A 16,897-nucleotide genomic window follows, 5' to 3' on the forward strand; every position below is an offset into this window, starting at 1 on the left:
CATTTTTTGATTGGATTGTTTTTTTGTTGTTATCGAGTTGTATAAGTTTTTTGTACATTTAGAATATTAGGCCTTTATCAGATGTGTTGCTTACAAATATGTTTTCCTATTTGGATGGAAACTGCCTTTGAAATAATACAACTTACAGCAAAACAATCTGTACTCTTATCCCTAATTATTATTTTAAAGATTTTCATGTATCAAATTAGGTAAATCAAATTGTGCTACATTATTCAGAGCTAAAGACAGGTAAAAAAAGATGTCATTCAGAAAGGGCTGAAGCACAGTCGACACTGCATGCCACTTCAATGACTTTGTCAGCACCGTGTTACTTAGTGGGTTAACCTTAAACAACCTAAAAATGTCAAGATAGAGAATTCTCAGCTTTACTCTAGCACCACCAAAGTTCTCCCTGAATAAGATCATTTAAAACTACTTTGTAGCAAAAGTCAACATTATGACTGATGTGCAAAGAGAATTCAACTCCCTAGTTAAAGGAACAAATAATAAAAGTGTTCCCCAGATGAAATTATTTTAAGTAGTCCATGATCTAGTCTGTTCATTAATTCTAATTCTGTCTCATTTACTCATATATTTACCTCTAAGAATGGCATTCTGAGAGATGTCATGGCATTTGAAGATGTCTCAGGTTGTCAAGGTAACCAAAAACACTGCAAAAAATAATTTTCATTACTACTTCTACGATAGATATTTTTCCAGCCTCAAATCACTTTGTTTTCAGCATAAAATATTCTACAGGGGACTAGTTAAATGCATTGTAAGATATCTGTGTAATGAAATACTATACAGTCATAAACAAAGCGTATCGATATGGGCTAATATAAGCATTGTACAGAGCACAAATGTGTACAGCATGCACTCATGTTTTTCAAAAAGGGGAAGGGTATACACGTATACACACATAGTAGAAGACTGAGTATCCTAAATACTGTTAAAGGTGGTTGCCTGGGAGCAACAGGCCTGGGAGCAACAGAGCTGGGAAAAATGTTTACATTTTTAATTGCACTGTCAAAACAAGTTACTATGTTTATGTGCTTATTTCCCAATTTAAAAGTAGTTAATGAAAAACATAGTAAAGATTTTAATTTCTAGCTAAATGGATCTAAGTCTGCATTGTTTTAGTTAAGCCTTCAAGTGTCCTCAAAGTCATCCATTTGTCAACTGAACATTTTCCGTAGAAATAACCCTTCTCTCTATATCATTACTCTGAAAACAGGCTGAAAAATCGAGTTTAGAAAAGAGGTCAAAAGTTTTCATTAGTATGTTTTTAGATATTTTTTAAATAGATTTTTTAATACAGGAACTCTGCTTCCTATTTATTTCTTACTACCCTCTGAACCTTAGCCCTTGTATGATATACAGGGACTAGCTTCATACCTTACACAGAGTACTCCACTAACATTTGCTGCCCTGCTAGGAGAGCTTCCAAAGAATTATTAGCTACTTTGTATGTGTGTCTGTGGGAGAAGGGAGTCTAACTATCTGGCATTGGTAGCTGTTAATACAGTTACATTAGGAATAAAAATGTTACAAATCGAGAGATATTAACTCATTCCAACCTTCCCAGGGATAGGTGAATCTGCTGTCACTCAGTAGGAAAGTTCTATGAAGCTTTAACCAACTTAAATAATAAATACTTCGTACTGTGTACAAAGACTTAGAGGTACAGAGCATAAAAAGATGAACAAGACAAGCAATGTCCTTGTTCCCATAGGTTTATTTTCTAGTAAGGAGAGATAGATGATAGAAAAAAGAAAAGAAAAGAAAAACATACACAATGTAGAGTGACAAAAAGTATAAAGAGACTCTGGGTAATAGGATAAAAGTGTTGGGGAGGGGCGGTGGGCCAGGGAGAATTTTTTTTTTTAAGTTGGCAACCTTCTTTAGACCCTGTAAGATTCAGAATTGAACAGAAGCTCTACATTCTGGGGACAGAGTGAACTCAGACTAAAATAGGGAAGTGGATCTGAGCTCAGCTCTCAATGAAGGTAGTCATCAACTTAGTTTTCTTTGATCCTTGGCAAATCTTATTTAAATAACACAGGTAAGTTTTGCTTCTGGTAATGGTGAGGTATCTCCTATCAGACTAACCTTCCCACAGGTAACTCTAAACTCTGGACAAAGTGAACAAAAAACAAAAGACTACCTGCAGGCAGTGGAGAAGGGATAAAGGAAGATAGAAGCTGCAGGAACTTCAACATTTGAAAGAATGCAACAGAGTTTCTCATTTTATAGCTTTTGCCTAAGGACAAGCTACAATCTCCACAATAAAGGGGCAGCTAAAACTCACAGAAACTGAGTTTTACTTTCTTGAAGAACCAGAGAAGTCAGAGGCTACCCCAGTAGCTGAAAGGCAAGGGAGAAAATGACCAAAAGCCATGGAAGAGTGGCCCCAAATCTGTGAATAAACTGTCCAAATTTCTGTCAGACTCCTGCACAAAGCAGACCCCCAAGAGCCCAGTTAAGATGAAATAAATGAAATAGAAATTGGAACTGAGGACGACAACGTTTTGAGTTTGAATTCTTTAAGACTGCCTACAAACAAAAAGTAACCAGTACTCTATAGAAGAATATAATAGCATCCACAGTTTCCGGAATGCATCATTCACAACATCCAGGATATAAATCAAAATTACTAGACATAAGAAATAGGAAAACATGACCCAACTCAAAAAAAAAAAAAAAAAAGAATTGAGATCAAAAGATGAACTAGATGCTGAAATTAGGGAATAAAGTTTTTAAACAACTATTACAACCTTGCTTATACAAAAGGAAAAAAAAATGCTTCTAATGAACGAATAGCAAATCTCAACAGAAAACAAGAGCTATAGCAGATGTCATGGGTCTGAAGAATGGAAGAAAACTATAACATTTGATTTATAATAAAAAAATATATTTTTGGTCATCTTAAACACCTTGGAATTTCCTAAGTGATGAAAATGGTGTCTTTTGTTCTGTTAATGAGGAGACATCTGGACCCTACCTAAAGATAGGGGTTGGTTGCCAGAGGAACCAACCATGGGATTTAGAGGGTCAGAACTTTCAGCCCTACAGAGGGAGCTCTGGGAAGGGGCGTGGAGTTGGAAGTTGATTGATTGACTGCCAATGACCAATGATTTAATCAATCATGGCTATGTAATAAAGCCTCTATAAAAACCCAGAACAGGGTCTCCAGAGCTTCCAGGTTATACAGATTTGAGAAAAGTGGCACACTCAGAGAAAGCATGGATGCTCCAAGCCCTTTTCCAGAAGCACAGGTGACAATCTGGACTTGTGGTTGGTAGCTGAAGCGGGTTGAGGGGTTCAGTCTTGTGGGACTGAGTCCTAAACCTGTGGGATTTGACACTATCTCCAGGTTGACAGTGTCAGAATTGAGTTGAGTTGTAGGACACCAATCTGGTGATAGATGTGTTGTGAATTTGACACTAGTGTGACAATAAAAAGAGAAACTGACATAGGAGAAGCCTGGGGAGATTGGCTAAGGCAGCAAGGAGCAGACTGAGATTGGGGGCATATAGGTAAGGCACAAGGAGGCAGAAAGAAGGGCCAGAGTTAGAAAGAAGTCAGGAAACATCAAAGCTAGCAAAGTACCAGCATGAGCTCCCCTAACGGGTGGCAATGATTGAGCAGAAGTGACATCTAGATGTTCTCTGCCACAGACAAAGCACTTATTTCACATAAGACTTCCACAATGGGCAGTTGCTGAAAACTTGGGGGCTGAGGAGAGCTATCTACATGAAATAAACAGCAAATTCTCCCCTTCCAACCTCAGCATATAAGAACTATTGCTTCGGCTAAGTCTTGGAATTGGGAAAATATTCTGCCCTTCTGCATCTAGGGGTGACAGGAATGATCAAAAGCCTGGGTGGCCTGTGGGATGGTGTGTGTTATTCAGGTGTTAAATGTGCTGTATCCGCATGCAACATTGCCCTGTATTGGCACATGCTGAGGGTTTGATACATATTCTCACCTGCTGTTACATTTGGGACAATTATTTTTCTAAACTTGTTTTAGGGCCTTGCCCTGTTTTCCTGTCTCCAGGGATAGACTTTTGGGGGTTAGTCAGCATCATATGGCACCCACACTGGCTAGGCCTGTGGTTCTCAAAGTGCTGTCCCAGACCTATACATCAGCAACACCTGGAATCTTGTAAGGAATGGAATTTATTGGCTCCCAGAGTTTTCACAAGGCCTCCAGGTGATTCTGATACAGACAGACTATGGAGAACCAATGAGCACAGAACCAATCAGTGTTCTCTACCTCGACAACATATTTAAATCACCTGGGGAGATTTAAAAAGCCTCACTGGCCAGGTGCACCATATATCAATGAAAACAAACCTTTTTTTGGAGGGGGGGGGGGGGCGGATCCAAGCATGAGTATCAGAAGCTCCTCGTGTGGTTCTCACATTCAGTCAAGGCTGAATGTCAGGGGCACTCCACATCACCGTTTGTAGTCTCCTTACCCCAGAGATCATGCAGAATTATTTTATTTCCCTGGAGAGGTTATGCTGTTTATCCAGAATGTTCTTTCTCCAATGCATGAACATAGTTGTATGTACTTGTGAAATTTGCCAAATAACCTATTTTTAAATATTTTTAAGGAGGGCCCCCCAAATCATATAAGCTTCACAAAGTGAGTCTCCCTAATTGTCTTCATTTTTAAAATGAAAAAACTGCAGCTTGGAAAAGTAGGAAGCCCAGAATAAGGGCTGGGAAACAGAAGTGAAAATGGAGCCCAAGCATATCCTTGCAAAGGCCACATTTTGAAGAATCTAAAAGTCACTGGCAATCCCATTTCCTAGTTCTGGGCCCTCACCCTCGGGGTGCATTTTCACTGTAGTACATCTGCACCAAGCTATGTACAAGCAAGACTGCTGTTGGCTCAAGATATGCCTTTCTGCAAAATGGAAAAGGCACCCCTTCCTCAAGTGCAACTATTTTAAGGTTACTACGTATCGCACAGTGTGAAGAGTTCTGTCTGGAGGAGTCTTCTGAAACTGGTGGGCAGCACACCTGGCTGAACACAGACTTGTCCACTGCTCTTATGCCCCTTAGCCGCCACAGTGGGTGCACACCACCCACCACACATACACACATTGAGGGCACTGTGCCAGGGCCAGAGTCCTGTAGAGATGGGAACTGATTCAGGGGCCTCTTAGGATCACGTTACCAGCACACACAGAGTTGAGGGAGTGTCCACACTGTGGATGGCAGTGGGTTTATGTAAATAGAACTTTCTTTTGCAACTCCATGACTTGGCTAGGAAACCTGGAATACACCTGTCTACCTGTGCCCTCACTGGTTGATTTATGTCTATGACGTCAATCATATCCCCTTACGTATAGTCCTTGGGCAGGTGAAACCTGTAGTCCCCTTCATGGTGGCCCTGGATAGGATTTCTAATCAACTCCCCTAAGCAATAGCACCTCTTCTCTACGTATAGTCCTTGGGCAGGTGAAACCTGTAGTCCCCTTCATGGTGGCCCTGGATAGGATTTCTAATCAACTCCCCTAAGCAATAGCACCTCTTCTCTACTTCCACAACCCAGATGAGCCATCCAAGTACCACCTGTCACTCCCTGTACTCTGCTACACCAGGCCAGAAACTGCTTTTTCCTATTCTCATGGATGAGAGAGAAGTGGCCTGGGGCACAAGTTAGTATCCCAAGAAACTGGGGGTCAAACAAAGCAAATAAAGGACTACGGAGATGAAAGAATGGACTAGTGACAAACAAAAGTGGCTTCTCTGACCTTGGTTCCCTAGGTCAGCATCAAGAGATCTTGGGTCATGGGCTGTGTCCCTAATTTGCCATTCCTTTTAAATCTAAGATCAATAAAACCAAGACATGGCAGAGCCACTGTGATAAAGCTAAGAACACAGTCCTATTTGGCTACAATAAACTGCTTACACAGCCTAATCGCATGCATACTCCTGGACTGAAAAATTTGCATCAGGTTGCAAAGAGATAGGTTATTAAAATGGATCAATTTTCATAGATTGAGATATAGAATAAAATGTGTTTATTATTAAACTTTCTGATAACAAGAAAACTCTCAGTACTGAAAATCTTAACAGTAAAAGAGTAATTAAGAAACCAAGTTTTGATGAATAGACACACAGCAAATGATAATACTGCAAAATATATGTTGGTGTTCCACTAAAAACAGTAGCGGTTGTGGGGATACACTAAGAGCTAGAGTGGGGTATGTCTGTAATTTTTATTGAGAAAATGTTTGAGTGTGAATGGTGGTTATTTCTTTACCTTTTTAAGTTAGTCTTGATCTGGGTCACAGAACAAAACTAACATATTCTTTACTTATAAGTGTGAGTGCTTGACTGGTTTTATTTCCAGGTTAATCTCTTAACTGTTATCTGGAAATAAATGTGACTTGCATGAAAATGAGGTATAATTTGGAAACAGAAGAGGAGCCAGGAGGAAAAAATAATATCCTCTCAATTTAAAGCACTAAATTCTTCATTCTTTAACAAAAACAAAATAAAATAAACAAAAAATAGGGTCATTGGTGATATACCTCTACTAAATCTTTGCAGGTTTCTGTACATCTGGTTTGAACATCTCTAAAATGGAACATAATCCAATCAAGAATCTATAAGTAATTCCGAGCAAGTACAGACACGGAGGTAATAAAAGGTGTCTGGGGCCAAGTCTCATCAGTTTAAGTCAAAGAATGTGCTAAACGACTTTACTTCATTTTGTTAAGAATAAAATATGTCTAGTAATTCAAGGAAAGGTAATTTTAAAAAACTTGGATTCCATTGGTATGAATAAAGTTCACAGGACATGGTAAAGGGCTCACAAGGTGATTGAGGAAAAAACTGGACCCAGTTCAAAGAGGCACCACCTGCAAAAACTAGGGACACACAAGGAGCATATGCTGCAAAGAAGGATGACAATCGTCCTCAGTTTGAGATGGAAAGATCACCACTTTTATAAAGTAAGCCCCTGGGAAGAAATACAATACTCTGGGACCAGACCATGACAAATGGCCAATCTTTAACTGTGCCACTTTTTCAACTGTTAAATCGACAGCCTGCTGCTGTCACCCCAGCCAGTAAAATTGCCATAGAATACAATCAATGAAAGTTTGGTGGAAGTGAAATAGGATAAGTAACCTGGTACATGTAAAACTAGTTTTCAAAAGTGAGAAGGAGAGGGTGAATACATTTTCTAAATCCTCCTGCACTGAACCACAAATTCAGAAGGAATTTTTCCAATGGGACTGTTATTCCCAACTCCTCCCCACCCCCAAATATAGGACTAATCTACTTTAAAATAGGGAGAGCTACGGTACTTTTTAAAATTAGAGAATACCAATTTATAGTGCCGGAAGGACATAGTAGTCAAAGACTAATATATGCAAAAGAAAGCTGACCACTTGGAAAATTCAGGAAATTAGTAAAGAAAAAACATCAGAAACATTCAAAACTTTTCTTAACTTTTGAAAGTATTTTCCTTCAGACTTTAGATATATACGCATAGATAGTTTTAACAAGACTGTGACTATACATATAAATATGTATCCTACTTTTTCTCTCACTTAATATTTTCCAGGGAAACAAATCTTTCCAAGATCTTGGGAATTTCTGTAACCACACCATTTTTAATAACAATGATAACTTCAAGAATTACTCTTAAATAAGAAGTACAAAAGGATTCAGTTTTTTATATAAAATGTTATTGAAATATTTATAGTGATAAAGAAATGAATAAAAATAATTCACTGCTTTACTTATTATAGAACAGAGATGGAAGGGGAGAAAAACTAAGAGGAAACCAAAGGCCATTAAGTGATGGAGAAGGAAAAAGTCTACAAGAGGGAAAAGGATGCTGGAAAAGTCAAAGGATGGGTTCTGAATGAAGCATATTAATTATCTTCACATATAAGATTATAAACCTATTTACAAACTATCCACAAACAGGGCAGGGCCCACATATCAGAATACCATCAACTATTTCGACCCCATTCTCTAAAGGTGCCCTCAATGTATAAGCTATTTATCCAGTGACCACTCATTCTAATGATACTATCATCCTACATATGTTCTTGTAGTACCCACAAAATCACTGTCAGCCACTGTAAAAGCCATCAGATCTATCATTTACCTACATTTAAAGGTTTAACCGTCTTTTAAAAAATGAGGTTCACCTCCCATAACTTACTATTCTCAGACTAGCTCCCAACGACCACTGCTTCCTCTTCTAAATTTCTACAAGTCAACTCACTCATTTGTCCTGGCATCTTGCTTAGGATTTGGGTCAGGCATGCCAATCAATGATACATTCTAAAAAATCAATCCTCTTTTCTTTAAAAACAAACAAACTAGCATGATTTTGCTCATCTCTGCTCTTTAACTATTTCTGTCTTTACCTAAAGGTTCTTAAAAGTTACCAGCCATTCACGCTTTTGGGTATATATTTAAAAGAACTAAATGCAAGGTCTTGAAAAATCACCGAACATTCATATGTTCACAGCAGCATGATTCAAAATAGCCATGAGATGAAAGCAACCTTAACGTCCACTGACAGATGAACAGATAAACAAAATGTATATATACAAAATGGAATATTAGTCGGTCTTAAAAAAAAGTAAATCGTGTCACGTGCTACAACATGGATGACTTTGGTGCATTATGCTAAGAGAAATGCTAGGCCCCAAATAAGAAGACAAATACCACATAATTCCATTTATATGAGGTAGCTGAAGTAGTTAAAGTAGAATAGTGATTATGGGGGTTGGAGGGAGAGGAGAAAGGATAGTTATTTAATGAAAACAGTTTCAGTTCTGGAAGATGCAAAAGTTCTGCAGATCTCTTACACAGTGATGTAAATATACTTAGCACTACTGAACTGTACACTTAAAAATAGGTAAGATAGTACATTTTATATTACATGTCTTTTTACAATTAAAAAAGTTTAATTATTTTTTTTTTTTAAATTATCAGCCATTGTTTGGCAGTTGAACCAGGCCAGGTAAAAATGGTAAAAACAAGGTAGTGTTTTCTTCCAAAATCTGAGGCTTTAACTTCAAATCACTAAATCTCATTTTACCCTTTTAAATCAGATTACTTTTCTCAGGAGATAGAAAACAAAAAGTAATTGAGAAGACTAGATCTCTACTTTTTCTTTCTTTTTTTTTTTTTTTTTTTTTTGATGCTGTTATGTGAAGGAGCTTTGTTTGTCTCTATATATGTAATTGTGTCATGAGTGTGTGTCTGTGTGTAAGTATAGTTCACATATAATAGTATATCAATTATATTAGTTTCAGGTATACGATATAGTGATTCGACATTTTTATACTTTGCAGTGTGATCATCACACTAATTCTAGTAATCATTTGTCACTATACAAATTTATCACACTGTTATTGACCATATCCCCCTTCACCATTTCATCCATCTCCCTTTCCCCCTCACCTCTGGTAACCATCCCTTTACTTTCTGTTTCTATGAGTCTGTTTTTGTTTGGTTTTCTTCCTTTTATTCACCAACTTATATTATCAAGCCTAAAGAGATGACTTACCTTTTCTACCTTTTATCATGACACCCAGAAGCCCAGAAAGTGATATGTGTTATTCTTCGTCTTGTTTGAACATGACCTAAAATCAATAATAATAATCTCTCCCTCCCCCTCCACCTCTCTCTCTCTCTCACACAAACATACACAATTTTCTTTTATTGTTCTTAAAGATTTGGGCAAGCCTGTACTCAATTGGGCTTTAGAGTTCCAATTAAAATTGATATTGATGGACATCATTTGGTCATTTACACCCTACTAGAAAACCTTTCCCCCTAATTGATATGTGCCTTCTAAATTAAACTTATCAAAAGGGCCAACTCTGAAGCCACAGTGTTCCTATGGAATGTTTTCCTTTCTCTGGATCACATTAAATCTCTCATTCTCTTACATATTATCTGGGATGAAGAAAAATACCTTCAGTTTTTCAACCTTTGCAACCCTCAGCAATCATGCCTTTTAGTCTTCTTCGCAACCAAAAACATGAAATAATTAAAAGCAATTAAACCTATAATGGTTAGAATAAACTATACTTATAACCTAATATACTAAATATTGTTATAGGAAAAAACAAAAGTATGTACCGTGTGTTTATATGACTATTAATAACAGACGCTAGCACTATAAAGGAAACCGAAAAGAGAATGTATTTGAAGTTTTCCCAATTGCCTATTTCTCACTGCTTTCACTTTGTTCTCTAACATCCAAATGCTATACCTAATCTAAGAAAAGCACTTTTCCTAGAAAATAAACTCTACTGGCAAGAGACCAGATTTCATCCCTAATGCCAACATAACGCTAGAGACAGTAGGTATTTACTAGTTGAATGAATAAGTGAACCTCATTATGTGGTACAGGATTTCAGTTTCATAGGACTAGCTTGACAATGGTTTACAAATTCACAGCAGTTTTATTCCTATGTAGAGAAGGCAACCTGAATCTATATGTTTAGTAAATGAAGAGCATATTATCATTAGAGATGTGGGAGAATGCGTAAGGAAGCAAAAGCTAAGTGGGAGGAGTACGAAGAGCAGGCAGTGGGATGGGGTTGGAAAAACAGCTCCTGGTATTAGTAAGTGCTTAAAATTCCAAAAGGATAGTGAGAAGAATGGGAATTCAAAGAGGAAGATGCACAGAACCAGATGGTAATCCAAGGGACCAATGGCGGGGCCCATAACAAATATAACCTTCTTCAAGGTAACCAGGTGTGTAACAACAATCCTAGGAAAACAAAGTCTGTAAGGTAAAAAAGAAAAAGACAGAACAAACAAACAAAAACACAGAAAAGAGTTGAAAGAGTCGAGGAGAATGAATTTAAGTTGGGTAGGCATTAGCTTCCCAATTGAAAAATGGGGTAATAATGCCTCCGCATCATCACATCTCAGGATTATGATGAATACATGTATACACACTTTCAAATAAGTTCACGGATATGAATTCCTTTGCAGACACTGAACACTATTCCAAGATGCTCAGAGTCATCCTCAGTAATTCCTACTCCTTCCTCTTTCCTCCTCAATTTTTGCTCCTATCCAGTTGCATCCTAAACTATTTCCAGAAAGGACACTCTCCCCAGCTCTTCCACGGCCTGGGAATATAGTGGGGAGAAACGGGAGACCCTAAATAGTACTGGGCTCCAGGCACAGAAGCTTTGAATATAACAAGAATAAAACATAATATATTATGGGGGAAGGAAAAGGTCAGCCATGCAAAGTCTGGTTTCCATGAAAACAAGGAAGACCTGTGATTTTATGACTTGGCACTAAATTAATTCAAGAACCCAACTGTGAACAATCAGGAATGATCTTTACACACTTCTAATGCTTCAACTTTACAAACAGTAAAAGTGACAAAGATCCTCACCTTGACCAAACTCTAGCCAGGCTCCCCCAAGCCCTCTTCTCAACTAGGCCTCAATCTTAGCCTATAAAAACTAGACTCTCGACAAAAAAAAAAATTTGTCCACAACCATCCCCACCACCACCACCCACTCCTGGCCCACATTAAGAGACTTAAACAAATACTAACATAGTTTCTAACAGCTCAAGGCAGCATTCCTGAGATGACCCTAACCCCCTTAAAGTGCCTGCCTGAGAAAGCTCAAGGCTGCCAAAAGAATTTACTGTTTGTTCTAGCCAACACCTGACCAGAGGACCCTGACTTATTCCCTTGAGGATTTGCTAGAAAGGTCTTACAATTGTGAATCTTTCCTCCATCCTTTTAAGATGTATATGTATCTTCTACTACTAGGAGTATCTTCCTCCAGGACCTGAAAGCCACTTCTTTAAAATGTAATCAGCAGGAAAGACAGGGCTTCTGTATCCCAGTCTCTGTGGGAGGATAGAATCTTAACTTCCACTGTTGCCAGCTAACAGACACAGCTGGCCTAATCAGCATTTACACTGATCAACCTTTGTAATTTTTCTCTTTCCTGACTTTACTGAGACTGAGCCTCTGCTCATCCCCTCCCTACTTCCCAATCATTCCTTTAAAATGCACTTGCCTTACAAATCAAAGTTCAGATCAGTTCATGCTGGACCCTCTTCTCTACTGCAATATAGTATATATAACTGATAAAAATCTGTCCTTACTACTTTACTTTGGTGAAATAAAGGAATAAAGAATACAGGAAATGATTAGGCAGCCCAGTCTGATTGCTGGACTCTGTCACTGACTAGCCATGTGACCTCAAGATGTTTTCCTAAGTCTGTAAAAGAAGACTCTACCCACTAACTCACAAGAGTTGTTGAAGAGTGAAATGAATTTAGAGCGTGAATTTAGGATCATGTCTGGAATACAGTAAGCGCTCAATAAGTACCTCCTAAAAAAGCTAACAGGAATAAACCTTGGGGTCGGGGGGCAATTCATGAAAACTGTGCAAGTGGGCAAAAACTCCAAGATAGGTGAATATAATACATTTAAAGAAAAATAACTGCAAAGTCAGGAGATATGTCCCCAAATGAAAGCAACTTCATCCTCACTTCTCTGTTCTGATGAAGGGGACAATGTCCCTTTAAACAATCTAATGGAACCACTTTCTGAAAGCAGGCAGTTGCTAAGTGTTGCCAAGGGATACAGGCTAAACTTGTGTGTAAATTAATCATTGTGTGCAAATTAAGCAAAACACCAGATGAGAGCTGTCTGGAATAGCTCCCTATCAAAAGAAAAAGTAATAACATAATATTTCATAGACTTTTTAAAATTTACTTAGCTGTGAAAAAAAGAATTTACAGGGCACCTAATCTGATTCCCACATTTTGCAGGAGGGCAGAGTTTAGTAAAATGACTTGCCCAAGGTTCCAAGGCAATGCATGAGTGGACTGGACATGGACACTAACCTCACCAACCTTGATGATCCCTCATAGTAACAGTATGGAGGAAAGCACAACATAGATCTAGAAATATCCCTAACAAGCACAAGAAACTTGAGTTACAGGACATTAAAACAATCTGAAAAGTTAAGATTTAAGAATCTGAAAAATCAATCCTTCCTCACTCCCAACTTAAGCTAAAAGGGACAGAGCTGAGTGGCTGAGCCCAGAGCAATCAGAAAACCAGGGGAAAAAATGGAAGCACTTCTCTTACCCCTAGCACCAGAGAGCATATAAGATGATCTCTGCAGAACATCTAAAGACAATTTTAAGTTCCATGACCTAAGAGAAATTATCAATCAGAGCAAAATGACTCACAGCTCTTTTAGGCAAAGAAGCAAACCATTTGAATAAATATTTATGAAAACACTTCAATCCCCTTGCAATCCTAAACCTCCAGGGCTTATAAAAATGGTATTCTTTGCTGCCACATAGTGGTAGGAAGCCTAAATTGCAGGGAATGTACTTAATCTAAGGCTGGCATATTTATTTATTTTATATTTACTGAACACCAACTATATTACTCTTTTAGACACCAAGATGCATAGTGAACAAAACAGACCAAAATTTCTGCCTTTGAGGACCTTAAGTTACAGTAGTGGGAGAAAGAAAATAAATATAAATGTAGAGTAAGTATGTGATAACTGCCATGTGGGAAAAATAAAGCAGGATAGGGGATAAAAATCATAAATGCTGAGGCAGTGAGACTGCAATTTTAAATAGGGTGTTCGAGAGAGACTACATCAAGAAAATGACATCTAAGCAAAGAGTTACTAAAGGGAAGGAAAATGGCTTGCAGGTATGATGCAGAAGAATGTTGTAGGAAGAGAAAAATACAGTGCAAAAGCCTTAAAATGAGAATATGTTTAATGTGATTATAACACTGAAATGGCTAGTTTAGGAGAAAAAAAAATGGCGTAGATGATAGAGCCTCTGTTCGTCCTTCTGGCAACCAAATCGAAGTTGTGATGAAATAAGGAACAGCAGCAAGGAAAAATTGCCTGGGATCTAGATGAACAAGCTATACGACTATGGAGAAATACAAGAAAGCACCCTGCAACAGCAGAAGGTAGACAGGGCAAGGATGCGGGTCTGCAGCAGAGACAGACACCTCTTAAAGGGGCCGTGTCTGCAAGTGGATTTTCACGGTGATGGACCTGCTCGCTCTGAGCACCAGTGCTGATTCGGCTTCACACAGGGGGCACTAGGGACTTACAGGGAGACATTGTCAGAGCAAGGGCGGAAGCAAGACTCCTTCAGTACAGAAGTGCCGGAGGTATGCGTTGTTCCCTGTTGAGCCCTCCCCCGACCAGTGCGCTGGACACAGTGATGCCATTGCTGTGACATCATCAAACTGGTAATAAAGGTTACTCCGCCCAGAGGATTCCCTGAAACCCCACCTGCCCCAACTTGGGTCCCACCCAAGTCACATCCAAGTGTATCCTCAGCGAGTGAGGTGCTCCTTGCTGAGACTCACACTCATGGAGGCACTTGGGGTTGGTTTCTGGTGTGGCCTTTTGGGGCAACTATAAGTACAGCATCTGTGGATTGCTTGCTGAATCTTAACAGGTGGCCCTGGGGGGTAGAGGCTTGGGCTAAATTTGGCCTGCTGAACGCCTCTCAAGACTGCGCCACTGGACACCTACTTCACAAATCCACACTAATAAGACTGGGAGACATAGAGGAGCTTTGCTTAGTACATAGAAGCAGACACAGAAAGGCATCCGAAATGGGACGACAAAGAAGCAGAAGCCATACGAGAGAACAGAACAGAGATCCAGAAATAATAGAGTCAAGCAATCTAACAGATGCAGAGTTCAATCTAACAGATGCAAGTTCTAGTTATAAAGAGACTCAATGAACTTTTGGGAAATGTAGAGAACTCCAACAAAGAGATAAGAATGGAAATGGAAATAATACAAGGGAACCAGTTTGAAATGGAGAACACATCATCTGAGATGAGAAGTATATTAAATAGAATAAAGAAAGGAATAAACAAAGTGAATAAAGGAGAGGATCGCATTCACTATTTAGAAGACAGAAAAGCCAATCAGCACTCAATCAGAATGGCAAGAAAAAAGATGCCAAGACTATAAAAATAATTTAGGGAAAATATGGGACACTATTAAGGCTCCAAATAGTCGTCTGATCGGTGTAACTAAAGAAAATCAAGATGTTGAACAGCTGCATGAAGAAATAATGATGGAAAACTTCCCTAACCTGGTGAAGGAAATGGACATAAAACCCCATGAAGCTCAGAGAATTCCAAAAATCAGGGATCCAAAGAGGCCCACACCAAGACACATCATACTTAAAAACTCCAAGGGTTAAATACAAAGAAAGATTATTAAAAGCAGCAAGAGAAAAACTGATAGTTATCTATGAGGGAGCATCTATAAAACTGGCAGCTGATTTTTCAAAAGAAACTAGGGATTGGCACAAAACATTCAACAGGATGAAGACCCAGGATATACAACCAAGAAGAATTTATCCAGCAAAGCTATCATTTAGAGTTGAAGGACAAATAAAGAGCTTCCCAGACAAAAATAAACTAAAGGAATTTATCACCACCAAGCCAGAATTACAGGAAATGTTGGAGGGACTTCCTTAAGAAGAAAATGTAACAAACAAACAAACAAACATCAATTAAAAACAGGAAAAAAAAATGATAACAACTACCTTCCTATTAATAAGTACCTTAAATGGAAAAGAATTAAGTGCTACAACCAAAAGATAGAGTGGCTGAAAGAATAAGAAAACAAGGCCTCTAAATATGAAAAAAAAAAAGGGAATGGAAAAAAATTGCTTTGATGAACCTAGAAGGTATTTAAGTCAGACAGAGAAAGATAAACACTATATGATTTCACTTATATGTGGAATTTAAGGAATAAAAGAACAAACTAATCAAAAACAGACTGACAAATAGAGTGAACAATTTGGTGATGGACAGAGGGGAAGGGGCTTTGAGGGGCTGAGAGAATGGGGTGAAGGGTTAAAGAAGTACAAATTAGTAGTTCATGGGTGGTCACAGGGATGGGGAGCACAGCATAGGGAATGCAGTTAGCATTAATACATTGGCTAGGTGGAAGGTCAGGGGAGAGAGGGAACAATTGGGGGATCATTTTACTAAATATATAAATGTCTAACCAATGTAGTGTATACTTGAAACTAATTAAAATTTTAAAAAAACAATAATAAAAAATAAAACCAAAGGTGGCTGTGATTAAATCAAATGATCCCCATCAATAATTAGTGCTTATAATAAAACCTAGGCATCATGTCTAAGCCTTAAAATCCAGGTTTGGGAAAGGGGGACATGGAGAGGTGCCAGACACTCATATACATGAAGATAAATAACTATGCAATGTAGCTAGTACCATGATAGTTTTCAGGTGAGTTCTGCCTTTCAAGGAATATTTAATACCCACTTTATACAAATTGTTCCAGAAAATAAAAATGAAAGTTTTTATTTATTTCATGAGACTAGACTTTGTAAACTTGATTCCTAAGCCACAAAAGGATTATAAGAAAATAGAGCTATAGGCCAATTTCTTTATGAATGTAATGTAAAAATACAAAATATTAGCTAAATAATCCAACTGTATATTTTTAAAATATATAATTTAGTAGTGTTATTTAAGTAATGACTGGATGATTCAATACAAAAATAATCTATCAGTTTCATGAACTACATCTATATATAATAAAAGAGAAAAATTATATGATTATCTCAATGGATACAGGAAGAGCATTTGAAATAACTGAACATCTGTTGGGGATTTAAAAAATAAAAACAAAAATATCTTATTGAAAAAATAGGATAATATTAACTTAACCCTCTATACTATAAGTCCAACAAAGAAAGGAAAAAAGTCTGGATTATCTGGTATGAAAGGGGGACCACTAAACAAGTTTCAAGGTACTGATTAGGTGTTGGGAGTTAGGGAGAAGAGAGTGTACTCAAGCTA

The 16,897-nt window shown here is 38.0% G+C and overlaps 1 protein-coding gene and 1 long non-coding RNA gene across 6 annotated transcripts in view; both read right to left on the reverse strand.

The window, feature by feature from the left end:
• Positions 1–16,897, reverse strand: part of ARHGAP44 (Rho GTPase activating protein 44) — a 181,106-nt gene that overhangs the window by 128,520 nt on the left and 35,689 nt on the right. The gene's annotated exons all lie outside the window — the stretch shown is intronic.
• On the reverse strand, positions 4,375–14,354 carry LOC118604034. The gene is made up of 2 exons (XR_004951644.1): positions 5,548–14,354; positions 4,375–5,449 (listed from the first exon to the last, which is right to left on the reverse strand). It is a non-coding gene; the product is annotated as an uncharacterized LOC118604034 (long non-coding RNA).

The sequence above is a fragment of the Rousettus aegyptiacus genome, unplaced genomic scaffold (genome assembly GCF_014176215.1).
Source record: "Rousettus aegyptiacus isolate mRouAeg1 unplaced genomic scaffold, mRouAeg1.p scaffold_m13_p_6, whole genome shotgun sequence".
Taxonomy (NCBI): Eukaryota; Metazoa; Chordata; class Mammalia; order Chiroptera; family Pteropodidae; genus Rousettus; species Rousettus aegyptiacus.